This window comes from Cervus elaphus, chromosome 1, assembly GCF_910594005.1.
Source record: "Cervus elaphus chromosome 1, mCerEla1.1, whole genome shotgun sequence".
Taxonomy (NCBI): domain Eukaryota; kingdom Metazoa; phylum Chordata; class Mammalia; order Artiodactyla; family Cervidae; genus Cervus; species Cervus elaphus.
Genome location: NC_057815.1, coordinates 87316580 through 87334488, shown reverse-complemented (window position 1 = coordinate 87334488; position 17909 = coordinate 87316580). Strand labels below are relative to the sequence as shown.

At 50.1% G+C, this 17909-nt stretch overlaps 1 protein-coding gene and 1 non-coding gene across 5 annotated transcripts in view; one reads left to right on the top strand and one right to left on the bottom strand.

Annotated features, from left to right (window-relative positions):
- The window catches only part of CD82 (CD82 molecule), a 56434-nt gene extending 52325 nt beyond the window's left edge, over positions 1-4109 (bottom strand). The window contains exon 1 of one of the 4 annotated variants that reach the window (XM_043909999.1): positions 3965-4109. The gene's annotated coding sequence lies outside the window, so the exon portion shown is untranslated. Of the gene's footprint in view, positions 1-3172; positions 3443-3498; positions 3705-3964 lie in introns of those variants that run through there. The other 3 variants (XM_043909990.1, XM_043909979.1, XM_043910008.1) reach the window with 3 other exon arrangements.
- On the top strand, positions 786-908 carry LOC122703739. Its single transcript, XR_006343585.1, has one exon. It is a non-coding gene; the product is annotated as a small nucleolar RNA SNORA61 (small nucleolar RNA).
- Positions 4110-17909: the final 13800 nt, after the last annotated feature.

Below are 17909 nucleotides of genomic sequence, written 5' to 3'. Positions count from 1 at the left end.
GGTCTCAAGAGAGAGGGGACTGCCCCACACTGCCAAAACTTCAGAGGAGCCCTGGAGGAACCAAAAAAATCCCCCCACGATGTGAGAAATGTGTGCTCCCACTGGCTAACCTTTCACCCCAGCCCTCTTTAGGCTGGACGAGGAGGGGAGGGGCTGCAGGCACTTCTTTCCAGCCAGCCAGCTCTCCAGCCCCCACCCCCTGATGACTGGCTCACTGTTCCCTCCACTCCCCCCCAGACGCCTGTCCTGCATGGGCAAACACAGAGCCTTCTTGGGCGACTCCCTCTCTATCACTCTGTAGCACTCATCACCCTCCCCGGCGTCCCTACCCACCCAGCCCAACCCAACCACCTTCCTGAGTGTCTGCCATGCTCTTCGATCTAGGCTGGGATAGAAAGAAACACAGGGCACATCCTGGGACACTCGCTTGTCCCTCCCCTATGACTGTGCCTCCCCCCACCCCAGCCCCAGACCTCCCCGAAGCCCCTGTGGCCCCTCCTTCCCCATCACTACCGCGTCGGTTCATTCTCCCTTGATCGCTGGGTCCTGAACACCAGCACATCTGGCAGACTGTCCGTCCTAAAGTGCCACTCTGACGAGGTCACTCCCCTGCTCAAAAACCTTCAGCAGCCCTCAAGGTCTATAAAGCAAATCCAAACATCTCATCTTGGCATTCAAAGTCCTCCACGAGTTGAGGCAACCGACCATTCCCCCTTCCCATTCCTGCCGAGTCTCAACTCTTCAGCCAGACTGATCAAGCGAGCAGTTTCTTCAAAATTCCCTGACCCCTCTTCCCTTTTCCATCAAATCTGAACCCTGGTCTTGGTGGTCATAAAAGGAGGCACAGTGGTACTGAAGCTGTGCTTATAGGATCTGCTGCATAGCATGTGGGCTACTTTCAAACAAGGTTGAAAAAAAATCTCCCCTGAACATGCTGATCCCCTTACCTTCCTCGAGGCATTCCCCTCTACCCAAAACACAGCCTTAGCTGTGGATGCTGAAACCTTCGAGATCCTTAAGGCCCACCCAAGACTTCACCTGCTCCAGAAACTTTCCTGAAGATCCCTTTGACTCTTCATCTGTCTCCTATCGGAGTCCCCTTGTCCAAGTTCTTTACCAGATTGTAAGCAACTAAGGATGGGGTCAGCGTGTCATCATCCATCATTCATCACATGGGCTGGAGGGGTGGTGGGAGGACTTTCCCCTAGATGCTTACTAAGCACTGTTGGAAAGGAACGTCTCTTCCCTGTTCCCCCCGCCACACAGGCAACACCTACTGACCCCTCTCCCTCCCCACCACACCAAACTCTTAATCTTATGCCACTCAAAAGCTTAGAGAGGGAGTCTGGGGCCCCAAGTTGATCTAAGCCCAAGCAGGACTTGGGAGTGCAGGCAGAAAGTCCTGTTCAAGTCTCGACAACTCCGGGAAGCCCTGTCACCCCGTCACCCCCTGCCCTGGTTTCTCTAGGGTCCCACCTCTCTTGGGCACCACCCCTCCCATACCTATACATGCTGTCCCCTCCACATAATTAACAGCCCTCAATCAAACTCTGTCCCATGGTGGTTTAAGTCGTGTCCAACTCTTGTGACCTCATGGGTTGTAGCCTGTAAGGCTCCTCTGTCCACGAGACTCTCCAGGCTGGAACACTGGAGTGGGTTGCTGTCCCTTTCTCCAGAAGGGCTTTTCAAGCTGGTTCCAAAGTATAGGGCTCATCTTGCCAGGAGATGCGAGGAGTCAGTCACCTTCAGTGCCCAACCCTGATCAAACAGATAAAAGGTGCACACACTGCCCCTCACCTCCACCCTGAGCCCAGCATGCAATGGAAGAGCTGGATTCTGGCCACCAGAGCAGTTCCACATCCATGACATCTCATCTGGCCTTGAGCTCTGGGTGTGAGTTATCTTCTCCAGCAGAGGCATGGTGGGGATAGGGACCCCACTGGGAGCAACTCAAAATGAGTGCAGAACCCGAAGGCTAGTTCATTTCTACATCACATCACCTAGCTCCATCTGATATATAATAGATGTTGAGTAAACATTTGGGGGCTTATTTAACCAGACACCTAACGACTGCAAGAGTATTACCCAAAACTCAGCCAGTCTTTGGCCTAGATGACACCTCCCCCCAACCCCAAAACGGACAGAGTGTTGTTGGTGGCAGGTGGCGAGTCTTGGCTCTCACAAGGTCAGGAAGAGCTTCAGCCAGCCCTCCAAAAACAGTCTCATTCCCAGGCAGGAAGCCAGTCTATCACCTGCCCGTCCACATCAGAGCAGCTGTCATACAGGGAGGGCTCCCTGGGTGCCTGGCGCCTTGCTAAGCACTGTATACACATTATTGTATTAAGTCCTCCCTGCCAGGTGGCTCAGCGGTAAAGAATCCGCCTGCCAATGCAGGAGTCGCAAGTTCGATTCCTGGGTCATCGGGAAGATCCCCTGGAGAAGGAAATGGCAACACATTCCAGTATTCTTGCCTGGGAAATTCCATGGACAGGGGAGCCTGGCGGGCTACAGTCCACAGGGTCACAAAAGAGTCGGACACAACTTAAAGGCTAAACAACGACCACCACCACTACTGTTGCTTATCATCACCATGCCCATTTTAACAGATGAGGAAACTGAAGCATGAAAAGTGACTGGAATCCAAACCAATGTGGTCCCAACTCCTTGACCACCGAACCAGCTACTCTGGCCCAACGCAGAGCAGCTACCGCCACCAGGGACGTAAACCTCCAGCCCAAGAAGGAACTTGGCATGCAGCAAGAGCCCCAAGCTCTGGGCTTGACTTTGGGCCCAACGTTTGGTGGAGTTTTTCCTTGTCTTCCCCACTCACCCAGATAAGAACTTGTCCCCTAGCTTCCGCCAGGGGCCTCCCAAGCCAGCTCACCTGGAAAAGCCCTGAGGAGAGGGGGAGGGCAAAGTCCGGCTGAGTTTCCCACCCCACGTCCTACTGGGCTCTCAGGGGTGGGGGGAAGGGGAGGCTGAGACCTCCCCGACTTGGGTCACCACGCCCCCTCGGCCCCCCAGCTTTCCCAGGCCTGTGACTTCAAGTCCCATCAGAGGAACGAGTGCGACCCTTCAAGCAATGCGCTTCAAGCTCGCAGAGAAATTCTCTTTGCTCAGTGCCACTCTACAGGGAAACAGACTGTAGTCTGGGTGACGCGATCTCAAATACCTGTTGCAGTCCGCTCTCACTTGCCGGCCTCACCTTCCGAGGGTTTCCAGCGAGAAAGGGCAATGGGAACACGGAGTCCACCTGGGTCCAGCCCCTCCTTGTACCGGAACCCGAGAGGTCCAAAGCCGGTTAATGGGGGGAGGCGCCTGGGGTCACACAGCTGGTGCGCGGCGGAGCCGGAGAACTGGGAGGGGGGGTAGCGGTCAGGACTTGGGAACTTAAGTTCCTTCTCAATCAACCACCAGCTTGCCTTCGCGGCCCGACCTGTCACTTGTTCCGAGAAAGCTGCCCCGAGCGGGCTCTGGAAGTTGGGGGCGAAGACTAACCTTGTTCGTGGTTTGCCGGAGGGCCTCCCCCACCCACTTCTCACCTGCCGCCTCTGCTTTTTTATTTTTTTGCCCGGCGCTGCAAGCTCAAGAGTCGCCCGCTCGCGCCCCAGTCCTCCGCGTCCGACCGCGCAGCGACGGGTTCAGTCGCTCGATCGTCAGTCCCCCTCCCGGCGGTCTTCGGAGAACTCAACGGCCTCAGCCTGGCCCCGCCCCTCCAGAGGACACGCCCCCTGGACACGCCCTCTCGGCCTCTGGACGGGGCCCCAGCCCCGCCCCCAGGCTCTGCGGGAACGAGGCCTTACCCCCTGCTCGGGCCCTGGGGCGGGTGGAGCTGTGCCCCTTGCCCCGCCCCTCTTACGGCTCCCCCCCAAAACACTCCCGGTCGACCCCGCCCCCACGGTCACCCTGGGGATGGGGCCCTCCCTAGGCCTACCCCACCCCACCTCCAGCCCCTGGGCCTTGCCTGGATAAAGCTCTCTCTGACCCAGGCCCCGAGCTCCAGCCCGGGCTGGGTGGGAAGCCCCCAGTCTCAGCGCGACCTAACGGTCCCGCCCCCTCCTCAGCCTTCCTCAACCTTTCCAGGCTCCTCCCAGGCCGCTGGAAGGTCCTCCCAGCATCCCTGCCTATGCCTCCCTCAGCTCCGGGCCTCTATCCCCCTCCACCAGCCCGCCTAGGAAGAGGCCACTCCCCAGGAACGCCCCTTCCCTCGCTTCACCGCTTCTCTAATCCAGCTCTGCCTTGGCAAGCCTACCCGGGTCAGGCACGCCTCCGGGCGCCTCCCCCCCCCCCACAACTTGGCATTCCAGGGCGGGTGTATCCGGGTGCAACGGGGAAACGGCGGCGTGGGAGCGGTTTGCGTTCCAAGTCCGGGCCTCTATCAAGACGTAGCTTGGACCCAGGCACTGTTTGAAAATACTAACAGCCACCACGGATAGAACTCTCGCCGTGGGCCAGGCTCTATGCCAAACTCTGGCTTAAGAAGAGTACTTTACAAGGACTGGCCGTTGAGTTCACAGAGCTCTGGCCAGATGTTGCGCCCATTTTACCGATGAGCAACCTGAGGCTTAGAGAAGGGAAGTCACGGGCCTCCCGAGTCTCACACGGGTGGTGAGCAGGACCCAGCCCCAGGGCCGTGAATCATAAGGCTTGATGCTGCACCAGCTTGTCTGGACTGGCCCCTGGAGAAGTAGCCCAGACCAGCCAGCTACTGAGACAGTTCTAGCAGGCTGCCGGAGGTAAGGGGAGGAGGCGTGGGTTGATGAGCTGGGTGGCAGGGAGGGGCAGAGAAAAAGAAGGTGGCTTTCTCCCTGGAGAAGAAGTGGCTCAGAGTTAAGATGGGCGGCAAAAGATCTCCAGATGGCTGTGGTACCCCCACTTGCATCCCATCGCCAGCCTTGGGTCCCTGTTTCATGACTAGAGCCATTGACCTGTCCTGCTGACAAAGCTCTTTCGCTCACATTATCTCACTGACATCTCACAAGGACACCATTGTGGGGAGGGTATGATTATGCTGGTGTTGCATGGGTGGAGTAGGCTGGGGAGCTGGATCCCTGCCCAGCAAGGTAGTTCCCGAAGCACAGTCCTCAGACCAGCAGCAGCATCTGGGAACTTGTTAGGAACGTGTGTTTGGGAGCCCCATCTCAGATCTACTGAATAAGAAACTCTGAGGTGTGAGCCTAGCACGTTTGCTTTAACAAGGCTTCAGGGAGATTCTAAATCACACTTGAGAACCACCGTTCAGCATAAAGGTGAAGTTAGTGTGATGTGAGAATCACACAGACCAGGAAGGCTCCTGGGAGCCTTGTGACCCAAGGCAAAGCAAGGAAGGTACTTAATTAACCTCTCTAGACTGAACCCTTGAAAGGGAAAATCATGGGAACAATCTTGAAGGTGGCTGTTGAGGATTAAGTGTGGTAATGCCCATGAAGTGTTTGGCCACTCTTAGATACCCTGCCTGCTCAATAAATAACTGTTCCCTTTCTAGTAAAAAGTCTCCTTCATAGAATCTCCACATCAAGCTGGAGGAATGGGGTTGGGGAGTCCTCTAAGCCTAGAAATGCCCCATAGTGGTGTCCTTCCTACAGAAGGATACCACTTTTCCTGCAGGTTCCAAGATCCTAAAAAGCCCTGGGAGATACTGATGCTGCTGGTCCACGGACCACACTTTGAGAACCATGGTGCTATTCTGCCTTGGGCTGGATTGCCGCTCCCCACCCTAGCCAATCCCTGCAAAATGGGCATAAACCTACCTTCATTTCCTACCCTGCTTCAGATCCCCTCCCCTCAAGCTGGGGGTGTTGGTGATGGTGATTGGCAGGTGGCTAAACAGCTGGATTCCATCATCCCACCCTACCCCCTTCCTCCAGGCAGGCATGAGATCACATTTGTCCATCTGCTACCCCTTCCTGTCTCTGTCACTCCAGATTAGAGATGGAGACAGCGGTGGCAACATGGAGGGCAGTCTGCAGGCAGCTTCTGGAATCTCTGCCCAGACTCCCCCCACCATCCTCTGCAGCCCAGGGAAGAGGGGCTCCTGTAGGAACTCTGGCTGGGGGCACTGGTCCTATTCCACAGACCTACCTTGACATGTTGATAGTGAAAATCAAGGCACATATACCTTGTATCTAAACATTTAACAGACTGCAGTGTTGAAGAAGACTCTCAAGAGTCCCTTGGACTACAAGGAGATCCAACCAGTCCATCCTAAAGGAAATCAATCCTGAATATTCATTGGAAGGACTGATGCTGAAGCTGAAACTCCAATACTTTGCCACCTGATGTGAAGAGCTGACTCATTTGAAAAGATCCTGATGCTGGGAAAGATTGAAGGCAGGAGGAGAAGGGGATAACAGAGGATGAGATATTTGGAGGACATCACTGACTCAACGGACGTGAGTCTGAGTAACCTCTGGGAGTTGTTGATGGACAGGGTAAGGCCTGGCGTGCTGCAGTCCATGGGGTCGCAGAGTCAGACATGACTGAGCGACTGAACTGAACTGAAAATAAAACATGTCTGTTCTTCTGCCTCGAGAAATATTCTTTGCAGTGACCCTAAGGCCATATTGAAATTTAGAATCCTTGTGCTCTTTGGAATTCTGTGCAGGAACGTGGTGATGTGGAATAAGTCGGCCCTGACCCCAGCCCTCGCTGCCACCCGCCCCAGTTCTCTTCCTATCGCCATCTCTGCCCTGTGTCACAAGTAGCCTAGGACTCCGGCCTGTGAACACCCCAGCCCCTGGGCCCAAACTCTGTCTACACAACTTGCCTAAGCTACCACTAGTCACACCTCTAGGGGTGCATGAGGGGCATGCTGTCCCCCCGGATGGACCTGGAGAAGTTGCTCATGTAACTCCTAAAACTATGCTTGGGCCATTTAGGCAGCGATATCTAGGTTTTAGATAGCTGAAGCATGATAGAGGAGGGGTTGGGGTGCAGGCCCTGGGTAGATACCGGCGGCCTCCCGTCCAGGGTGATGAGTGGCACTGTTCTTCAGCCTGGTCTTCCCAGCACCTAGCATAATTCCAGGCACACACTGGAAGCTTAAGGAACAGCCATTGAATATATGCGTGTCTCAGTTATTTAATGAAATATCAAGTTGGGTTGGTTTTCCAGCATTTCCTTCCAGCCAGAGTCAGCCTTTGTCATAACTTGTCTTGGGCATTTTTCCTGGCAGAGAGCTGAGCCACCTCTAGTGAGAAATTACAGATAGAAATCTTTTGGGAAATTCTCCAATCCATTTCAGAGGTGAAGCCGCGAGTTCTGGAGGCAGGAAAAGGAGCAAGAAAAACTACTCTAGAAAGACTTGAGGCAAGCCTGCAGATGACCAACTTGGAGGTAGGGGAGATGGTGGTTATGGCAAGACCTCCAAAGGGTGTGGTTGTGGGGTTTTCAGCCTCTCAAAAGATTCTCCACTCCAGAGGTGGCTCAGGAGCTGCAGAGCAGGAGATCTGAAGGTCCTTGTGTGGTGCAAGAGCATGGGTGTCAGGGTCTCACTGATGCCTGGGCCTAGGTAAGTGCCCAAGACATTTTACAGCTCTGGGGGTTGGGAGGGGGTGGGGGGAAGATGGAGGGCAAGAGGTACATCTGTTTCTGATTGTTGTGTAACAAACCACCAATCATTTATTCAGCCCACGAATCTGCTGTTTGGAGTTGGTTCCATAGGGAAGGCTTCTCTCTGCTCTACGTGATATCAACCTATTCAACTGGAAGTTAAGGATCCATTTCCAAGATGGCGCACTCACCCAGCTGGCTAGCAACTTCGCACCGGCTGTCAGCTGGGAGCTCAGCTAGAGCTGGGGACCTGTTCCTCCCCATGAGGTCTGGCGGGCTGCTGGGGCCTCCTCACAGCAAGATGGCTGGGTTTCAAGAGCTAACAGAGATCAAGATAGAAGCATGTGACATTTTGTGGTGTTTAACGACCTAGCCTCAGAAATCATGTCGCATGACTTCCTTTGTATTCTATTAGCGGTCGGTGCATGCTAAGTTGCTTCAGTTGTGTCCAGCTCTTTGAGACCCTATGGACTGTAGCCTGCCGGGCTCCTCTGTCCATGGGATTCTCCAGGCAAGGATACCAGAGTGGGTTGCCATGCCCACCTCCAGGGGATCTTCCCGACCCAGGGATCGAACCCACGTCTCTTGCATCTCCTGCATTGGCAGGCAAGTCCTTTACCACTAGCACCACCTGGGAAGCCCTCCTACTAGTAGAGGCAATCACAAAGTTCCACCTGGTTCAAGGGAAGGGGCATAGTCTCCTTCTCTCTATGAGGGGTTGCAGTGTTTTAGAAGCACTTACAGGACAGAAAATATTGTTGCAGATATTCCTGTTGGCCGGAGAATCAATCTGAAAAATACAATCTGTCTCGAGCAGAACCTCAGAACGACTGTAGTAGAAAGTCCTCTGGTGGGAACTGAGAGTCCAAATTAAGCTGATTTAAGAGAAAAGGGGCCCAATATGTGCTCACACAACCATTTGTGCACAAGTAAATCAGAACTCTGGCAACAGACACTTAGTCTTGAGTGTTTGGGTTGTTTAGGATTGTCCTTCTTCAGAGTCCTCAGAACTTCAACCTGTAACCATGTCTTTAAAGTTCTAAACTCAAATAGCAACCATTGGATCCTCGTAACAACAATCCGGGACGTACATACTATTATGATTCCCATTTCTAAGATAGGGGAATGGAGGCCCTGAGGAGGTAAGTAGCCAGCTCAGGGTCATATAATTAGTAAGTGACAGAGGAAAGAGAAGTCAGAGTTTATAGCCAACCCAGTTTTCAGTTGCAAGAAGCTGACTCCAATGGGAAAGACCTAAGCTGGGCAGGCCTCAGACATGCAGATGTTGGCCACCAGGTCCATCTCCGAAGGCTCACCCTGAATCAAAGAGCTCCCGCCGGGGCCTTGAAAACACCCACCTTCCTGCCTGAGAAGCAGAAAAAACACTGGTCTCCAGGGAGCTGGGCGCCACCGTTGCTTGACACACACCTGCTCCTTACTGTGTCCTCTTTCTGAGTCTCGGGTCAGGAAGTGGTCAATAGCAATTTCTCAAGCCTGAGGCTATGGTTGAGCACGGTAATGCCTGCATTTGAATGGGCTCTGTAGGGCCAAGGATTTACTTTCTTCTCCAAAGGACTGGATGAGGATCTAAGCTCTAAGCCAGTTGTAGCTGGGTTAGAGCTGGGACAGGACCCAAAGTGAAAGTGAAAGTCGCTCAGTCGTGTCTGACTCTAAGCAACCACATGGCCTATACAGTCCATGGAATTCTCCAGGCCAGAATACTGGAGTGGGTAGCCTTTCCCTTCTCCAGGGGATCTTCCCAACCCAGGGATTGAACCCAGGTCTCCCTCACTGCAGGCAGATTCTTTACCAGCTGAGCCACAAGGGAAGCCCCAAGTTCCCAACAAAGGGACTGAGCCATTGGTTGCTTTCTTTTCTTTCTTTAATTTTCTGTCTCAGCCATTTAACAAAGATCATTTAGACCCCTGCTTGGATCCCACCCTGCCCCCTACGACATCTGAAGGTCTGAGGCTTAATCCCATACAGCCCTGGCCTCATAGGGCTTTCAGCACATTTGGGAAGCTGACCCAGAAACCAGGGCTTGGGGTGCCCCACAGCACCAAGAACAATGGCAACATTAACTACAGAGCCTCCATTTTTAACGTAAGCTCTTAGCATGCACCAGGCAATTTAAAAATGGCTGTGAGTATATTTAACTAATTTGATAACTAGCGTTCGTGTAGTGCTTTTCTTACAAAGTTAACGTTTTTTTTTAAAAACACCTGTGGCACTTGGGCAACTGTTTGAAACTGTTAAAGGATGTCTCCCATCCACAATTCCCTGTTACATTTGTCGTTTTCCACTTTCGGGCATCAGGTCAACCCCATGGCAGGGGTTGGGCACCCCAAACAGCCATGAGCCCACATGCCAATGTATGTGAGTTTATTTATTTATAATTAAGATGTATGCATCTTGATTCTAAATAAATGTTGAGATGTATGCTTCTTGATTATATATGTTATAAATAAATGGTAGCATTTCTGTTATAAATAAAAATCGAGATGTAGGCATCTCAATTATAAATAATATAAGTAAATAAATGGTAGCACCTGGCTACCATTTGGCATATTTTGAACTGCATGCAAAATCAAAATTTTAAAAAACAAGATTAAAAAAATCATTTAAAATATTCAAGATACACAAACATAAAAATCAACAAATTGTCAACCTTATTATTTTCTGCTGGAACCACAGTAGATCCTGTTGGAGACCATCTCTCATGGCCTCTGTGCCCACAGAGAAGAGCAGAAAAGCAGAAAACGGAGAAGGCTCCTCTGGACAACCCTATTTCAGTGTCTTTAAATACGCCTCCATCCCTGGATGGGGAGATGGATGGGGAACTACTACCAAAAGGGACCAGAAATGGCAGCTCTCACCTGCCATGGGGTGGAGCTACGCAAGACCAGTGTGAGATCCTTCCCTAAAGTAGGTGCAAGGCCAAAAGGAATACTCCCGTGACCCTCAAAAGCCAAGGGTGTAGAGAGTCTCCTCCATTGTAAAGCTGAGGACGCCAAAGCTCAGAGAATTGAATTGAGAAAAAAAAATTTGCATTTGTCATGAATATTTCATCATTGGGGATTTCACAATATTTATATGTACAACTCCTAATGAAACAGAAAAGTCCAGAACACCCTGATGTGCCTTCTGATAGGGCAATAGCTAGTGGACCTGAGTATGACACCCCCTTTGTTTGTAACGTACACCCCCGAGCTGAGCACAGTCCCCACCTCTCCCTATTGCCTACCTGACTTGCTCGCCTCATTTCTGTGAGCTGCCTGGGTGCCGTGGGCAGCTGAGCTTGCAAGGCCTGGGCTCAACACAGGCTGGTGGAATCGCTGTTCGTACTGAGAGCTCTCTGAGAACTAGCGCCGCCTCACAGACCTCTGCCAGAAGACACCACGGACCTTCTTCCCTTCTCTCCACGACCCTCCCTACGAAAGCTGCAGTGTTAGCACACTGCTCCTCTGGGAGAGATTGTTTAAGCTCGGATCCCTGCCCTGATAACTTTCTCACCAGATGACCTTAAGCATGCATCTTCACTTGTCTGGGTCTGTTCCCTCACCTGTAAGCTGCAGACAAGGTTCATGCAACATTTGCTACAATAGGGCGTTAAGATGGACTCGTTAGCCGTCTCCGAGTCATTGCTTTCACTAGCAGCCACGTAGGAATTAAAACGAAAACAAAACAAAAACACTTCCCAAGGCTTCCCTCCGAAATGAGCATTTAGCGCCCTCTGGTGTCTGTAGCTCTCAGTGCAACCAATCAAGAGACGTTTGGAGAGGAAAGGCTGGGGGTGGGGGGCGGTGAGAGGCTAGGGTCCCCAGCCTCCACCCTGGGCCTCCAGTCAGTTCAGGCTCCCAGGAGCAGAGTGGAGGCCCGACATGAGGGCCAGGCAAGGACGGGTGTGGCATTAGGCTCTTCAGGAGGTTCCAACTGCAGATTCCTCACCCAGCGCAGACACAGAACTCTCGTGGGATGTGGGAGCCAGGGTCAGTTGGCCTGCAGTGCCTCCGGGTGACTGAAGGCCGTGAAGATCGATGAGTCTTGTTTAAAAATGGTGATGAAAAAATATTTAGTAGGCATTGAAATGATATTGAGTAGGCAATGAAATAATATCACAGTAGGCATTGTATGGGGGAGATACCCCACGTCCAAGGGCAGAGAAGCCCCAGCAAGACAGTAGGAGGGGGTGAAATCGCATTTAGAATCAAACCCCCTACCCACCAGAGAGGCTCAGAGGACTCAAGCAAACCTTGTGCGCACCAGGACCCAGAGACCGAGACAGAACTGTTTAAGTGTCTGCCGTGGAGGAAAATTCTGAAAGAGATGGGCATACCAGACCACATGACCTGCCTCCTGCGAAACCTGTATGCAGGTCAGGAAGCAACAGTTAGAACTAGACACGGGGCAACAGACTGGTTCCAAATAGGAAAAGGAGTACCTCAAGGCTGTATATTGTCACCCTGCTTATTTAACTTATATGCAGAGCACATCATGAGAAACACTGGGCTGGATGACGCACAAACTGGAATCAAGATTGCCAGGAGAAATATCAATAACCTCAGTTATGCAGATGACACCACCCTTATGGCAGAAAGCGGAGAACTAAGGAGCCTCTTGATGAAAGTGAAAGAGGAGAGTGAAAAAGTTGGCTTAAAGCTCAACATTCAGAAAACTAAGATCATGGCATCTGGTCCCATCACTTCATGGCAAATAAATGGGGAGACAGTGGAAACAGTGTCAGACTTTATTTTGGGGGGGCTCCAAAATCACTGCAGATGGTGACTGCAGCCATGAAATTAAAAGACGCTTACTCCTTGGAAGGAAAGTTATGACCAACCTAGATAGCATATTAAAAAGCAGAGGCATTACTTTGCCAACAAAGGTCTGTCTAGTCAAGGTTATGGTTTTTCCAGTGGTAATGTATGGATGTGAGAGTTGGGACTGTGAAGAAAGCTGAGCACAGAAGAATTGATGCTTTTGAACTGTGGCATTGGAGAAGACTCTTGAGAGTCCCTTGGACTGCAAGGAGATCCAACCAGTCCATCCTAAAGGAGATCAGTCCTGGGTGTTCATTGGAAGGACTGATGTTGAAGCTGAAACTCCAATACTGTGGCCACCTGATGCTAAGAGCTGACTCACTGGAAAAGACCCTGATGCTGGGAAAGATTGAAGGCGGGAGGAGAAGGGGATGACAGAGGATGAGATGGTTGGGTGGCATCACCGACTCAATGGACATGAGTTTGAGTAAACTCCGGTAGATGGTGATGGACAGGGAGGCCTGGCTTGCTGCGATCCATGGAGTTGCAAAGAGTCGGACACGACTGACCGACTGAGGCATTGAAGGCACAGGAAGTTGAGTCTAGTTGTTCACGCAGAAAAATTTACTAAACAGCGCTTGCAAAGCCCCCTGAATTGTTGAGTGGATTTGGGCTTGGCTAGAGATTCAGGCTTAATTAAGCTCAGTTTCCAGGAATAAGGCCTCAAACTACACTGCATGCTTCTGCATGCTTAGTTGCTCAGTCATATCCGACTCTTTGTGACCCTGTGGACCACAGCCCGACAGGCTCCTCTGTCCATGGATTTTTTTCAGGTGAGAATTACTGGAGTGGATTGCCGTACGCCCCTCCAGGAGATCTTCCCGATCCAGGGACCTAACCCGCATCTCCTGTGTCTCCTGCATGCGCTGCAGGCGAATTCTTTACCCACCCAGCCATCAGGGAAGCCCAAACCATGCTGCAGCACCGGCCTAATAAGACAACTGTCACCATCGCATCCTCCACCCGACACCCCTCTGCCCCAGGAACTGCAGACCCTTGGGAGCCCACCACCTCCGTCACGACAGCGAAATACAGAAGCTCCTCACGGAGACTGTTCCCTCCGAATGCAAGCCTTGTGAGCGAGTGTCAGACCCAAGGCCCCAAGGCCATTGGCCTGCAGGCTTCCAGAAAGGCTGGGAATTAAGAGTTCTGATGCTCACTCTGGGAGGCAGAACCTGTAATGTGGGAATTTCTTCCAGTATAGAAAGATTATCCAAAAGATGCAGGGTGGCTGTGAATATGACAAGCGTCCACTGCAGCTCCTGCTCATGGAAGATGTACCACACACCAAGCTCCGGACATTATCTCATCGTATCCTCACACTCACCCTCAGAGGTAGGGACAATTACCATCCTGTTTTGTGGAGACAGAAACTAAGGATCGTGTGTTTAATTAAATGTAATAAATAAGATCTCGCAGCTGGGGAGTGGCAAAGCCAGGAACAAGTCAAGATCAGGTCAGCTCAGTTCAGTCACTCAGTTGTGTCTGACTCTTTGCGACCCCATGGACTGCAGCACACCAGGCTTCCCTGTCCATCACCAACCTCAGAGCTTGCTCAAACTCACACCCGTTGAGTCAGTGATGCCACCCAACCATCTCATCCTCTGTTGTCCCCTTCTCCCACCTTCAATATTGCCCAGCATCAGGGTCTTTTCCAATGAGTCAGTTCTTTGCATCAGGTGGCCAAAGTATTGGAGTCTCAGCTTCAACATCAGTCTCTCCAATGAATATTCAGGACTGATTTCCTTTAGGATTGACTTACTGGATCTCCTTGCAGTCCAAGGGACTCTCAAGTGTCTTCTCCAACACCACAGTTCAAAAGCATCAATTCTTCAACACTCAGCTTTCTTTATAGTCCAACTCTCATATCCAAACATGACTACTGGAAAAACCATAGCTTTCACTGTATGGACCTTTGTTGGCAAAGTAATGTCTCTGCTTTTAAATATGCTATCTAGTCTGCAGTCACCATATGCAGTGATTTTGGAGCCCAGGAAAATAAAGTCTGTCACTGTTTCCATTGTTTTCCCATCTATTTGCCATGAAGTGATGGGACGGTATGCCATGATCTTAGCTTTTTGAATGTTGAATTTTAAGCCAGTTTTTTCTCCTCTTTCACCTTCATCAAGAGGCTCTTTAGTTCCTTTTCACTTTCTGCCATAAGGGTGGTGTCGTCTGCGTATCTGAGGTTATCGATATTTCTCCCGGTAATCTTGATTCCAGCTTGTGCTTCACCCAGTCCAGTGTTTCTCATGATGTACTCTGCATATAAGTTAAATAAGCAGGGTGACAATATACAGCCTTGATGTACTCCTTTCCCAATTTTGAACCAGCCCGTTGTTCCACGTCTGGTTCTAACTGTTGCTTCTTGACCTGCATACAGGTTTTGCAGGAGGCACTTCAGGTGGTCTGGTATTCACATCTTTTGAAGAATGTTCCAGTTTGTTGTGATCCCACAGTCAAAGGCTTTAGCACAGTCATTGAAGCAGAAGTAGATGTTTTTCTGGAATTCTCTTGCTTTTTCTATGATCCAGTGGGTGTCAGCAATTTAATCTCTGGTTCCTCTGCCTTTTCTAAATCCAGCTTGAACATCTGGAAGTTCTTGGTTCACGTACTGCTGAAGCTTGACTTGGAGAATTTTGAGCATTACTTTGCTGGCATATGAAATGAGTGCAATTGCGTGGTAGTTTGAGTATTTTTTTGGCATTGCATTTCTTTGAGATTAGAATGAAAACTGACCTTTTCCAGGCCTGTGGCCACTGCTGAGTTTTCCAAATTTGCTGGCATATTGAGTGCAACACCTTCACAGCATCATCTTTTAGAATTTAAAAGAGCTCAACTGGAATTCCATCATCTGCATTAACTTTGTTCGTAGTGGTGCTTCCTAAGACCCACTTGACTTCTCACTCCAGGACGTCTGGCTCTAGGTGAGTGATCACGCCATTATGGTTATCTGGGTCATGAAGATCCTTTTTGTATAGTTCTTCTGTGTATTCTTGCCACCTCTTCTTAATATCTTCTGCTTCTGTTAGGTCCATACCATTTCCATCCTTTATTGTGCCCATCTTTGCATGAAATATTCCCTTGGTATCTCTAATTTTCTTGAAGCGATCTCTAGTCTTTCCCATTCTATTGTTTTTCTCTATTTCTTTGCATTGATCACTGAAGAAGGCTCTCTTATCTCTCCTGCTATTCTTTGAAACTCTGCATTCAGATGAATATATCTTTCGTTTTCTCCTTTGCCTTTCACTTCTCTTCTTTTCTCAGATATTTGTAAGACCTCCTCAGACAGCCATTTTGCCTTTTTGCACTTCTTTTATTGGGGGAAGGTTTTGATCCCCACCTCCTGTACAATGTCACCAACCTCCGTCAATAGTTCTTCAGGCACTCTGTCTATCAGACCTAAACCCTTGAATCTATTTGTCACTTCTACTGTATAATTGTAAGGGATATGATTTAGGTCATACCTGGGTGGCCTAGTGGTTTTCCCTACTTTCTTCCATTTCAGTCTGAATTTTGCAATAAGGATAATCAGGAACAAAAATACCCTCTACCACCAGCTCTCCTAGCACTGAGAACTGCATTCTAGGTAGCAGAGTTAACATATGAACCAGTTGCAAAGCAACCGAATGCCAAAAATCACACCTAACACTAATTCACATTTAATGATCATTCATTCTTTCATTCCACACATGTTTGAGTGTAGACTATGTGGTGGGCAATATTCTAGCACTGAGAGGGGAGTCATGGGTCCTGCCTTCTTGGAGCGTCTTACATCCATTGATGGATAGACAATAATATATATAATACAGCAGGTGGTGGGTATGGAGTGGGTTGCCATGCCCTCTCCAGTATTCTTGCCTAGAGAATCCCATGGACAGAGGAGCCTGGCGGGCTTCAGTCTGTAGGATCACAAAGAATCAGACACAACTGAAACAACTCAGCACACACACACACGTGTGTGTGTGTGTGTGTAGACTGGACACTCCTGAAGCAGGGGAAAGGGTAGGGAGTTTCTGGAAGAAGGAAGATATTTCATATAACAGGTGAGGGAAGCCCATGTGAGGAGGTAACCTGTGAGCAGAGCCCTGAATGAAGTGAGGGAGGAAGCGCATCCCAGACAGAGCAGGTGCACGTGCAAAGGCCCTGGGGCTGAGGCTAGGTTGGAACAGGATGCATGCGGGGCAAGTAATAGAAAATGAGGCCAGCGAGGTGGCAGAGCCAGATGCTGGGTGGTCTTCCAGGCTTAGGCTTTTACTCAGAGCAGGGAAATGGCATGATCTGACTCCTGTTTTAATGGGATCCCTCAGGCTGCTGGATTGAAAACAGACCTTGGGGAGGCAAGGCTAGAAGAGGGGACACGAGAGAGGGGGCTCCTGCAATAATCCGGTGGGAGATAGCCTGGGACCAAGGCGGTCCGGCGAGCACTCAGGAGCACATTCATCAGCTCAGATATATCCCCAAGAGCAGCCGGCCGTCACCATGAGAGGAGCCCAGGAAACATTACCAACACATGCAAAAAAATGGAAGTCAGAAAGGGAAAGGGAGCGTACACCTGTAGAAAGCCCAGTTGAGAAAAGCTCCGACAAGTGAGCCCAAACCCGAGCCGCTGCAATGCTGGAAAAGTGGAAATAATCCAGCTCAAGGCTCTTCAAAGCAAGCTTTATAGTGATGAGCATCTCCGTAGATTTGTGGACACCCTAGGATGGTGCCACGAGTTCAGGCCTCATCACTTACTGCCTCCGGCAGCTCTGTGCTCAACTGTTAAATATGTATCAGATTAAGATTTCTTCTGAAGGGTCACACACATACACACATGCTCAAAATGACCTGAAAAAAATACTTACTCAAACTTCACTCTCTAATGAACCAACCCCGTGTTCTGATTCTGTGGATGACGGCATGGGAATATTTGCACTGCCGGTAGACACAGGGCAAAGACCACGCAAGCAGGAGCTTCATCTCAGCGATTCTCCCCAGAGAGCTGCATCCAGTGTCTACACCGTGTGTGATGGACCATGAGCCACCACCGCCATCTTATTAATAATAATAATACACAGTATTAAGTGTACTCGTTTCCTTTCTATGAAAGGGAAAAAGCCTGGGAAGAAAGAAGGTGAGTCCAGAGGCCTGGAATGTCTAATCTCCTAGTAGAAAAGCTCAGTAAGGGAGGAAATGAGACTTCATGTGCCCTCACGTGGGCCTCCAGCCACTGAACACACTTTTTTTATATATGAGAAAGTAAAGATACTTATAAAGGTGTTATTGGATGTTTGATTTTAACATTGTCTTTGTAGTAGACACATACTCATATACACTTGTTTGTTCTCCATTTCATCATAAATAAAAGAAGATGAAAGTAGAAGGGCTAATTCCTAACTCAGTCTATGAGGCTAGGATTATCTTAACACCAAAAACAGATAATGGCATTATGAGAAGACTACAGACTAGTATCTCTCATGAACATAGACACAAAAATTACCCACAAAAATCTTAGAGAACAAATGCAAAGCTAACAATGCCTTCTGGTTTCCCACT